This window comes from Euprymna scolopes, chromosome 21, assembly GCF_053919585.1.
Source record: "Euprymna scolopes isolate OS-2025 chromosome 21, ASM5391958v1, whole genome shotgun sequence".
Lineage (NCBI taxonomy): Eukaryota > Metazoa > Mollusca > Cephalopoda > Sepiida > Sepiolidae > Euprymna > Euprymna scolopes.
In genome coordinates this window covers 102,817,653-102,829,084 of record NC_136502.1, presented here as the reverse complement: position 1 = coordinate 102,829,084, position 11,432 = coordinate 102,817,653, and positions in this window count along the sequence as shown.

Below are 11,432 nucleotides of genomic sequence, written 5' to 3'. Positions count from 1 at the left end.
AGATTGAAGGTTCAATCCTCAGTGTGGGTCGACCACAAAAATACAATTATGGATTACTTAGGATTTTTATCCAGTCATGGTTGACAGAATGAGAATATGCTACACCCAAGGATTAATTAAACGGTTCCGTTCGAAATTCCATGCATATTCCAGAGTTCAACAGAAAGATTCCAGGGTTCAACAGAAAGATTCCAGGTTTAAACAGAAAGATTCCAGGGTCCAACCGAAGGATTCCAGGGTTCAACAAGATACCCCTGCAGAAGGTTGGAGGTTACATTAACTAAAATGTTCTGCACAGTAGTTCAAAGAATCCAAGTAATATGAAAAAAAAGAGAGGAAATAAATTTAACAGAAGACCAATGAAAAAGAAGTTGTTGCTGACAACTGCCCCAAATTGAATACTGTCATAAACTGTCATGCTTCAGATATATATATATACATGGTCCTTTTCTTCCCAATCACTACCACACATTGATTAACAATCCTATTTCAGCTTCCTTTTGTGTACGTTGGTGAACAGCTTCCTCTCCATTGTTTTGCTGATAAACCAAAAAAAAAATAGAGGAAATAAGTGTATCATCTTTTTTTTTCTCTTTATTCCTTACACTTGGACGGCGGATCATAGACAGTATCACAATTGCATTAAGAACATAAAAATATATAAGATATTCATTCATATATAATTCACAGAAAAACAAAAATATACACACACACACACACACACGCGCTATATATATATATATATATTACAGTTTTTAAAAGGATAAGTGGAGTTTCTCCCTGCATCGATCTTCCCCCAAATTCTAATGACTCCACTTATCCTTTTAAAAACTGTAATAAAATTTTGTACCACAAAAACCTTTATATATATATATATATATATATATTTTGTGTACAGAAAGTTGTTAGTTGAGACAGGTCATTGGTACCGTCGGTTTCAAGCCCGATAATAAGGCCCGTTTAAGGTATCCTTATCAAGCTCTCTTCAGCCAATATTCGTCTCTATCAAGCTCTCTTCAGCCAATATTCGTCTCTATCAAGCTCTCTTCAGCCAATATTCGTCACAAATTCTGTACACAAAATATAAGTACGCTCTTAAAATTTGGATTTTCCTTTTAATTGAGCACTCTGCTGGAATTCTTTTTCCAAAAAAACTAATCATATATATATATATATATATATATATTACAAAAGTGTCTACCACTTGGTGATCACGCATTATGAAATAAACTAAATTTTGCTGGAGACACAAAAAAATTTTTTTTCTTCATCAAGTACGGAATGGTCAAGTATGATCAAATGGTCAAGTATGATCAAATGGTCATACACTTGTGTTTGTGCCCTGACCAGAACTACACTCACACCTCCGACTCTCTACTATCACCCTTTTTCTTTAAAGCTCTTTTCTCTCCTGCCCTTCATAATGCTCCCTCTCTCTCTCTCTCTCTCTCTCGCTCTCTCTCTCTCTCTCTCTCTCTCTCTCTTTTTAACATTTGTCTTGAATCTTTTCTCTTTCTCATTATTCCTCTTTGACCTGTTTCTTTTTTCTGTTTTCGATCGCCTTACTTCAGTATTGCTCTACTGCAGTTCCATGCTTTGAAAAATCGACACAAGTCGAGTCAGTATGAAACGGAAATAAGGAGTATTGAGATACGTGGATTTTTTTGGTACTTCCGAGTTATCTGTCATCACTTCTTAGTTTGTCTATTGACGATTCCCTGGCATTTTTTATGACAACATGTTTTTTTGTTAAATATATAATGCTAATATTAGAGGTGGTGTTTTTGGAATGCCAAGTAGTCAAGAATTTTAATTGGAGTTCAATTCTTGACTCAATAAAAGGTGGTGACAGATAATCTACAAATACAAGAGATTCATATTATTTGGGTTCTTCTGACTACTGTTCTCATCTTGAGTGTTATTTGCACAACGTTTCGATCGATGTAACCCCCGACCTTCTTAAAGTATACTTTGTCGAACTCTGGAATGTTTCTGTTGAACTCGGGAATTTGGACAGAATTTTGAACGGAACCCTTTATTTACTTCACCGGGGTAGCATGCTCTTGTTCCATCAGCCATGACTGGATAGAGGTTTTAAGTAATTCACAATTGTATCCGCAAGGACCCGTGGCGCAGTGGTTAAAGTGCCTGGAAAAATCAATTGTGTTGAACGTTCAATTCTCAGTATGGCCCACCGAAAAAAAAATTTGACAATTACTTAGGACCTCTATCCAGTCATGGCTGAAGGAATAAGAATATGCTACTCCCCTGCTGTAAATAAAGGGTTCCGTTCGAAATTCTCTCCAAATTTCCGAGTTCGATAGAAACATTCCCGAGTTCGACAAGGTACACATTAAGAAGGTCGGCAGTTACATCGGCCGAAAAGTTGTGAAAATGACACTCAAGATGAGAACAGTAGCCCAAAGAATGCAAATAGCACAAATAACTAATCCTCATCTCAAAAGTTCAGAAATGTAAGATATTATTACCACTATGATCACGACAAGAGTGAAGTACTTAATTTTTCACCCTTTCTCTGTTTTATTCACCTTTCCTTCCCCATAAATTCTGTTGTCGTCTTTCTTTTATCTATCTATCCTTCTCCCTCTGTTATCCCTTATTTCTAACCTGATTTTTCTCTCCAGAAAGTAACAATTCGTCTCCCCCTTTTTTTCATTTTCTTATCTCCTAGTCTTCATTTCTCTCTCTCTCTCTCTCTCTCTCTCTCTCTCGCTCTCTCTCTCTCTCTCTCTCTCTCTCTCTCTCTCTCTCTCTCTTTCTCCTGTTTCTAATTAGCACAAAAGTGTCTTAAATTCACTGGAATTAAAACGTACAAAAAAGCAAACCCATGTGATAGGGGCAAAAAAAAAAAAAAAAGATAAAATAAAAATAAAAAAAATAAAAACAAAGACAGCATCCAATGGTTGCGTACCATTGTTATCCCACTGACAATCCGTTACTTCATCTTCCTATCTTTTGCTTTGTTATTCATCTTGATCTTTTTAAGAAAAAAAAAACGATAAAGAAAACTTACTTTTTTTTTGTTGTTTTTATTTTATTTTTTCTTCCAGTTAAGGGATGGGGTTTGATTTGTATTACAACAACACCATCTCTAAAATTTGTCATTGGATTTAAGTTTTTGAAATCTAATTAATTTTGCACCAACTTTTCTGATTATCCCCTTCTCCAGAGACACAAAAAAAAAAAAAAAAATTATTTTTTTTTTTTACTAACGAATCACAACTGATCAAGGTCAAAATCACCTCAAAGATAATAGTTTATGAGATGAATAGATTGCCAATTGAATGAAGAGTATTACAGGATTAAAAATGATGAGACGGTTTAACTTGTGGGAGCAGTTTTTGATAACCATTTGTTCACACTGGGTTTACAGATAACCACGTTGTAACCCACAAGGAAGCAGTCCCGTGGTAATTTTAAAATTGTGCATTTTGCTTTTTCATTAAAAGTAAAAAAAAACAACTTTTTTTTATTAAAAGAAAACGGATAGATTTCACTAAATCGTTGAAAGGGAGAGAACTCGGTTCTATCAGGGTGAAACATTGTCGCATGCAAAACTAAGCATCCCTACCCCGTCATGGTTAACCACCTGATGAAGGCCATAAAACAATAACTAAAAGATGAGGATAACAGTCCGCAAATAAAGAAATAATCAATATTTGAGGTATTAATCTTCATAATTATCGATTTATTTGTCAACCATTTGTATTTCAATCAATAATATGAAACATACAGCTAAATATCAATAAAAAAAAATAATCGGGATAGTGTCAAACATTTCAATGGCCATGTTCTTCTAAAAGATTTGATTTTTCGCTTTCTTTTTGTTATGAGTAAAGTTAACAGTTCTTCAAATTGTTTATAGAGTCATCTTCGTTCAGCTTATAAGTACTTAAATACACAATAAGACATAAAAAGATACAGGGTGACCCCCCCCCAAAAAAAAAATAAAATAAAGCTAAATGGAGGCCATCTAGAACATATGCTGTAGAACGGAGAAAAAAGGCCAAAGACGCTAGATAAGATGGATGGTTTTTCGATTGAATGATAAAGAATATCATAAACTGATTGAAACAAGTGAAATGAATAAAATTTAATTTCTTATGAATACAATTTATGACAAGTATTTGCCGATATTGGATTTGAAGACGACCATTTTGTAGCCTGTAGGGAAGCAGTTCCGGTAGTAATGCGTTCCATAAATTGGAAATTCTTTAAAATCATCAGGATATAATAAAACAAGATTGTCTGCTCTTTTTTATTTTCTTTACTTTGGATTTCTATTCAGTAGACAGGACGATGGTATCAGGCAAGATATGGTCATGTTCTTCTAAAAGATTTGATTTTTCGCTTTCTTTTTGTTATGAGTAAAGTTAACAGTTCTTCAAATTGTTTATAGAGTCATCTTCGTTCAGCTTATAAGTACTTAAATATACAATAAGGCATAAAAAGATACAGGGTGACCCCACCCCCCAAAAAAATAAAGCTAAATGGAGGCCATCTAGAACATATGCTGTAGAACGGAGAAAAAAAGGCCAAAGACGCTAGTGTTTCCATGTGATGTTTTGAATATAATAAACTAGTTATGACCAAAGTTTCATTTCATTCGGATAAAACACTAAGAAACGGGGCCCTAATTAGAGTTGGGGCCCGTTTTTTTTGGGGGGGGGTCACCCTGTATGAAGCTATATATATATATATATATATATATATATATATATATATATATATATATATACTTTTGTTTCTACATATTTTTTTTCCTTTGTTTTGTGTAAATTATTGTTTTTATATTTTCAGATAATCTATCCATATATTTATAAAAGTGAAAGTTTCTATCTGTCTGTCTGTGTACATTTCCCTATGCAATAACTCTGTCATTTTTCAGTTTACAGACTCGAAATTTGATATACAGGGTATTGAGATTTGGGAAAAATCTTTGTAATTCGTTTTCGGCCAGAAATTTGGCTGTTAAGGAGTCAAACTTCAACGATTTGACTTTTGAGAACTCTACCAAGCTCCTCCGCCAATTTTGGGTATAAACAATTGAAATTTTTGATATAGGTTCCATGGACATGGATCTAACTTAATAAGTTGATTTGAGCCCAAATTTATAAATGGGTCATAATAGGGGTCAAAGTTAAAAAAATTGACCGCTTTTTTTTTTTTTTTTTTTTTTGCTCAACATACACCTCCAAACACCCGGGGAAAGTCAGACTGAAATGCTAGTTGCAAATAAAAGTCGACTCATAAGCTGGGGATATTTTAAGTAGGTATAAACGCCATGGTAAGAAGGTATTTTCGTGATAGAGTCTTAGTTTAGGGAACTAAATAAAGTCTTTAAAGACCTAGATAAGTAGATAGATGATCCCCGACCCCCACTTCCCCCTATTGGCCTTGTGCCTAAGTGACTTAGGACCCCAAATGAGGCTCTAGTAGTGTAGTGGTGGATGGGGCAAAGCACTCAATAAATTGTATGAATACGAAGATTCTGTTGTTGGCATTGGTTTCCCTAAAGTTTTTCTAGACAGAATTCTTTCACGAAAGACATCGGGTACTTACTGGGCGGGGTGGGGGGCACAAAACGGTTGCCAACATCCTAAGTGAAAGAAAATAGGTTGTTAGTCCATGCCGTTAACCACTGAACCACCGTCACCTCCGATGAGACATAATATAAATATTGTGATAATGTTTATATTTAGTAGGAAGAAAATTTGTTTCTGCTATCAGGAATACATAAAACTTCCTATTCGATGTATATTAATTGAATTATTTAGCTTGTCTTATCTAATTGGTGCTTCTCCGTTGATTCTTGATTCTATTCAACTTTGTAAAAAGATATATTGTTTTGTCAAGAATGAGAATTCATATATGTTTTTTGTCCTTATATTACGTTGTGATTTGGCTTTCAAGCGCACTTGATGCGTATTTTATTTTATTCAAATTAAAACAACGTTTCTATATGAACTCTCATTCTTGACGTTATTCTCGCGTTACCTACGCACAGTTCAAACATTTCAAAATGTAACCGCTAGATACAATGCGCGGCTCCTTACAAACAGACTTCTTTCTTAAACTTTACAACATGGCAAGGAAGAAGAAAAGGAAAAAAAAGAAACAAAACAACACTGAAGATGGAGTATACCTCTGAAATATATTTGTGATAAATTTCAAACAAGTAAAATATTTGGGGTTTTTTCCTTATATTACGTTGTGGTTTGGCTTTCAAGCGCATTTGATGCGTATTTTATTTTATGTAAATATTGTTTTGATTGTTTGAACAATTACTCCTCATCTTGGCTGTTATTGGTACAACGTTTTGGTCGTTGAAACCTTGAAACCTACGACCTTCGTCAGGTGTAACTCAATTTTTTTTTTTCAACTAAAGAAAAGGGGTTTGATCTGTATTGTAAGAAATCTGACCGTGGTTTTATAGGGTGTGTCCGTAAATTATAAAATTGTTAATCTACAGGGGTCGTTAGGGTACTTTGTAAGACTTTCTTATGATTCCAAAGTACCCTAGTGATATTTAGTGACCTCTGAAAATTGACCTTTTTTATATAATTTACAGACATACCCACGGTTCGACTTCTTATGAATTTTTAAAATTAAGTTGAACACTGGACTTCCAAGGCATCTTATTGGGAAATGCGATATCAGTTTTTTTTGTAATGTTCGCGAGCTAATCAAATTTTGACCAAAACTTTTTTTTATTAATTATAATAATTATTATTACTTATCAAGGCTAAAAGTCACTCGAGATAAGATGAATGGTTTTTCGATTGAATGATAAAGAATATTATAAACTGATTGAAACAAGTGAAATGAATAAACTTTGATTTCTTGTGAATACAATTCATGACAAGTATTTGCTGATATTGGATTTGAAGACAACCATTTTGTAGCCTGTAGGGAAGCAGTTCCCGTAGTAATGCGTTCCACAAATTGGAAATTCTTTAAAATCATCAGGATATAATAAAACAAAGAAAACAAGATTGTCTGCTCTTTTTTATTTTCTTTACTTTGGATTTCTACTCAGTAGACAGGACGATGGTATTAGGCAAGATATGGTCCCTCTGAATAGAAATCCTCCCTTTTCCCCTGTTTAGAATGGTTTGCTTGTCTGCTCGACCATATATAATTATTAGGGATATGACAACAGCATATTCTTTTTATTGTCTTGACTCGAGTATATATCCGACACAGCTGGACACAATTAATCAACCAAGAACCACATCACTCTACATAAAAAAAACACATAAAATATCAATGGAGAATATATATATATATATATATATATATATATATATATATATATATATATATATATCTGAGAATCAAAACAAGGAAAAGAATATGCTGTTGTCATAGCTCTAATAATTATCCAGCCAAATGGACACCAAAAAGCCAAGTACGTCCATGGATGGAGTACTGCTGTCACATCTGGGCAGGAGCTGCTAAAAACAGCCTATCCTGCCTTGACAAAGTACAAAATAGGCTTGGTGGCTTAGTGGGGGATGCCCTTTTCTCTTCCCTGCAACCTCTCTCCCACAGAAGAGACGTTGCGAGCCTGTCTTTGTTTTATCGTTATTTCCATGGCAAGTGATCGTCTGAGCTTTAATCTCTGGCCCCTCCTCGCTAATCTTTCACGATAAACACCCGTCTAGCTTCCCCCACTCTATCTGTGCCTTAACCAAAACGTAGATTCCATGAACAAAGCTTCTTTCTGAGAAGTACGCGCCTGTGGAATTCTCTTCCGTTTGCCTGTTTCCCACCTGACTACAACTTGGATGTCTTCAAGTCCAACATAGACAAATTCCTGATGAATCGCCCCCTTAAGTAAGACACTTTATCAAATATCCAATACCAACTATTACTATGATATTATCCCATTGATTATTGTACACACAATAACCCTTATCCCCGAGTGGCTTCTGGTCCTTGATAAGTAGTGATCTCTCATGTAAAAACAAAAAAAACAAAAAAAACCGGAAGTCAGATTGATCAAGCACTCTTTAACATAACTGATTTTTTTCTTGAATAGAAGGGCTATCATTGTACTGGATGTTCATCTGTAAGAACGGCGAGGACCATCTGACCATCCTTAAGAGATGATAGATGGCATGTGCTGAATTGTGAAGCAAGGGTTGCAAAACCTATAACCACATCTGTCTTGAGTCAGCACTGCTTGAGTCCAGTGGCAAGGAAACGCCTAAGATGACTGGAAATAATGCCGAGATAATAAATCATACAGTACCTAGTATTCCCAAATGGTCATCTATTGACCAGGCTCAACGATGCTCTGACTCGAATTTTGACTAGAATTCACACTTTATTTCTGCCTGTATACACGCAAAGATAAAATGCTATTCCAACAAAGCGTTGTGAGTTGAAATGCGTACAAGATGCCTTTAATAAGTTTCCAGACTTTTTTGTACAGGCATTTAAAATTGTCCTAAACTCTTGAAAATTCAGTATCTTATTGCTATACATCTTATGAAATGACTGACCATGTTTTATGATTTCAAGTTTAAATGAACAGCTACAGCAGGAATTGGAATACACTCTACTAAAGCCCGATTGTCTCGGCTGTTGAATTTCAAAAATGCAATCTGGACGTGAGGACACTTTAAAAGAACTTTATGCAATACAATTTTGTTTTAAACTTGGAAAAAAATGCTACATAAACGCATGGAATGCTTCAGACTATTTTGGACCATTTTGCATGAATCGACCATCAGCTTTTGAGTGGCATAAGAGATTCAAGGAACGCAGAGAGTCTGTGAGGTATGCTTAGAGGCGTGGGAGGAGTAAGGAAGTCCGAACACCAGAGTTGATTGGTCAAATAGAGAATTTCATGGATAAGAACCATCGTGTGTCTATAGAGATAATAACTGCACAGTTTTGTATCAGTGTGGGAACTGTACACACAATTATTTTCAAGGAACTGAAGATGTGGAAGATTTATGCAAAGTTTGCCCCAGTGCACCAGTGCACCAGTCCACCACTTCATCTTTGTCACAGACTATTTGACTCAAGACGGTTCCTCACCCTCCCTATAGTTCAGACCTTGTTCCCTATGATTTTTGGTTATTCCCTAAGTTCAATGAAAACCTTAGAGGCTGTTGTTATGAGACAATTCTGGAGATGAAAGAGGCTGTGATGAGGGTCATTGACAGGCTCACACAAGAGAACTTCTATAGGGCCTTTCAGGAGTTGGAATGGTACGACAAGTGTACTATCAATAAAAGTGCCTATACGAAAAAAGTTTGGAAACGAGGCATCTCGTAAGTTAGTTGTTATCTGGCCGACCTATTTACTAGAAAAAAACATCCAAGCAAATTGAACAAAGTAATTTAATAAGGTTTTTCTTGATAATCAGAAAATTTGATGCTGAATCGATTGTCAAATATTTTCAATAATAAATTTTTTAGGGGTTTGTGTAGTGCAAGTGCAGCCAGTTTCTTTTAAATCTTTGGTGCTTCTTTGGAATAAGAACGAAGATCGAAATATTGAATTTCAATAAAAACTAATGGTACGTGCTTACTTGTCAATTGAAATTAGTAAAACATCCAAAAAATTACGAAAAATGATTGAATAAAAATATTAATTATGAATGAAAATAGTTTTTGAAGGATATTTCAAGTTATACTTAAATGATAAACAAAATAGATCTCATGATGGCAGGGCAGATAACTGCGATCTTTCTTGCTATATTTCTTTCCTAAAATGATGACCTCGAAGTGAACCGTGAAATCGCGAAAGTACATGTTTTATGTAATAAAGTAGTAATATTATACTAGTTGCGGCATAAGTAGATAACATTGATTTTAGTTAAAATTCACATAAGTAAGTAGATACCGTTGGTTTCTAATCAGAATTCAATTTTACGGCTTTCGTTCTTATTTTCTTATTTCAAACAAGCGCCATTTATATATATATATATATATATATATATATATATATATATATATATATATATATATATATATATATATATATTCACAGACGAAGCGCTGTCAATATTCTGATTATGTCTTTTCTTAAAATAACTTTGCTGCTGCCCAGCGAACTTGCATGATAACGATTGAACATCACCAACCATTTGCGATTCATCAAAACAACGTTTGAAAATACCTTTTTTTTGTTTTCTTGATAAAATATTTACATTCTTTTCAGCGTTCCCTTTTTTCTTTCATCAGAATTCAAAATGAACAGATTTGTAAAATTGACATTAACAAAATACTTTGCTAATCGAAAACATTTGTTGCGTTTGAGGTCAACACTTCAAACACTCCAGATGTTTTCATATTGAAAACTCTATTCGCACATCTGCTAGATGTTGCACTATTGATGCCAATAAAAGGTCACGACCCCCATCCCCGCTTCTGATCTATTAAGAAAAGACTCTCAAGCAAATGAATGTGTGTTTTTTATTAATCAGGCGTCAAAGAATCATACTAGCAGGCTACTCGGCGTTGCCCGGTCGTAAGATACGTTTAAATATGATATTTTAATTGATGCAGATTTTTAATTTATGGGCAATTCCATCTTTTAAAAATGGGGTGACAGGGAATCCATATATATATTGATTGCTGAATCTTGTCTTCGACGTTTGGACGATTCCCTCTTTTAAAAATGGGATGACAGATAAATTTATATTTATCGTAATAAATTTGTAGTCATCCACATACAATCCTGTTCCGTTGTATAACAACTCATCAGTGCGGTTGGACTAGCACCTTTCCCAAGTCGAAAATTGAACTTAGAACCATTGCGGCAGTTCTACCCATCGATCCACGGGAGCGGCGCCCATAAATAACCTCAACAAATGTCCATTTCAAACAAACAATCGTCCACTACTTATATAGTGTTCAAGCCACTCGTTTTTGTTTACAAACAAACAACGAGCATCGCATTTACAGCTGATTAATTAGCTGGTGAAATTATTTACAACAATGCTCTACTCAAAGAGGGAGGGCTTAAAATATATTTGTAGTCATCCACATACAGTACTGTTTCGTTGTATCAAAAATCATCAGTGCGACTAGACTAGCACCTTTCTAGCCGAGGATGGAACCTAGAACCATCATATATATATATATATATATATATATATATATATATATATATATATATATTGTAGAAGGCGGTACAAGCAGAGGTAACGGAAAGACAAGTTGAAACAGGTGAGAAAGTTTATTTAATACAACTTACAAATACATGTGTACATATTCAGATATTTACGTTAGATACAGCACGTTTGAACCAAAGTCAAATTAATATCTGACGAAGAGATCTTTCTCGGAATATTATATAACACGGATATACCACCAGACCGACTTTCCCAGGTAACCACGATGCAAATATAAATATGTGTATAAGAAATATATGAATATGTACACATGTAT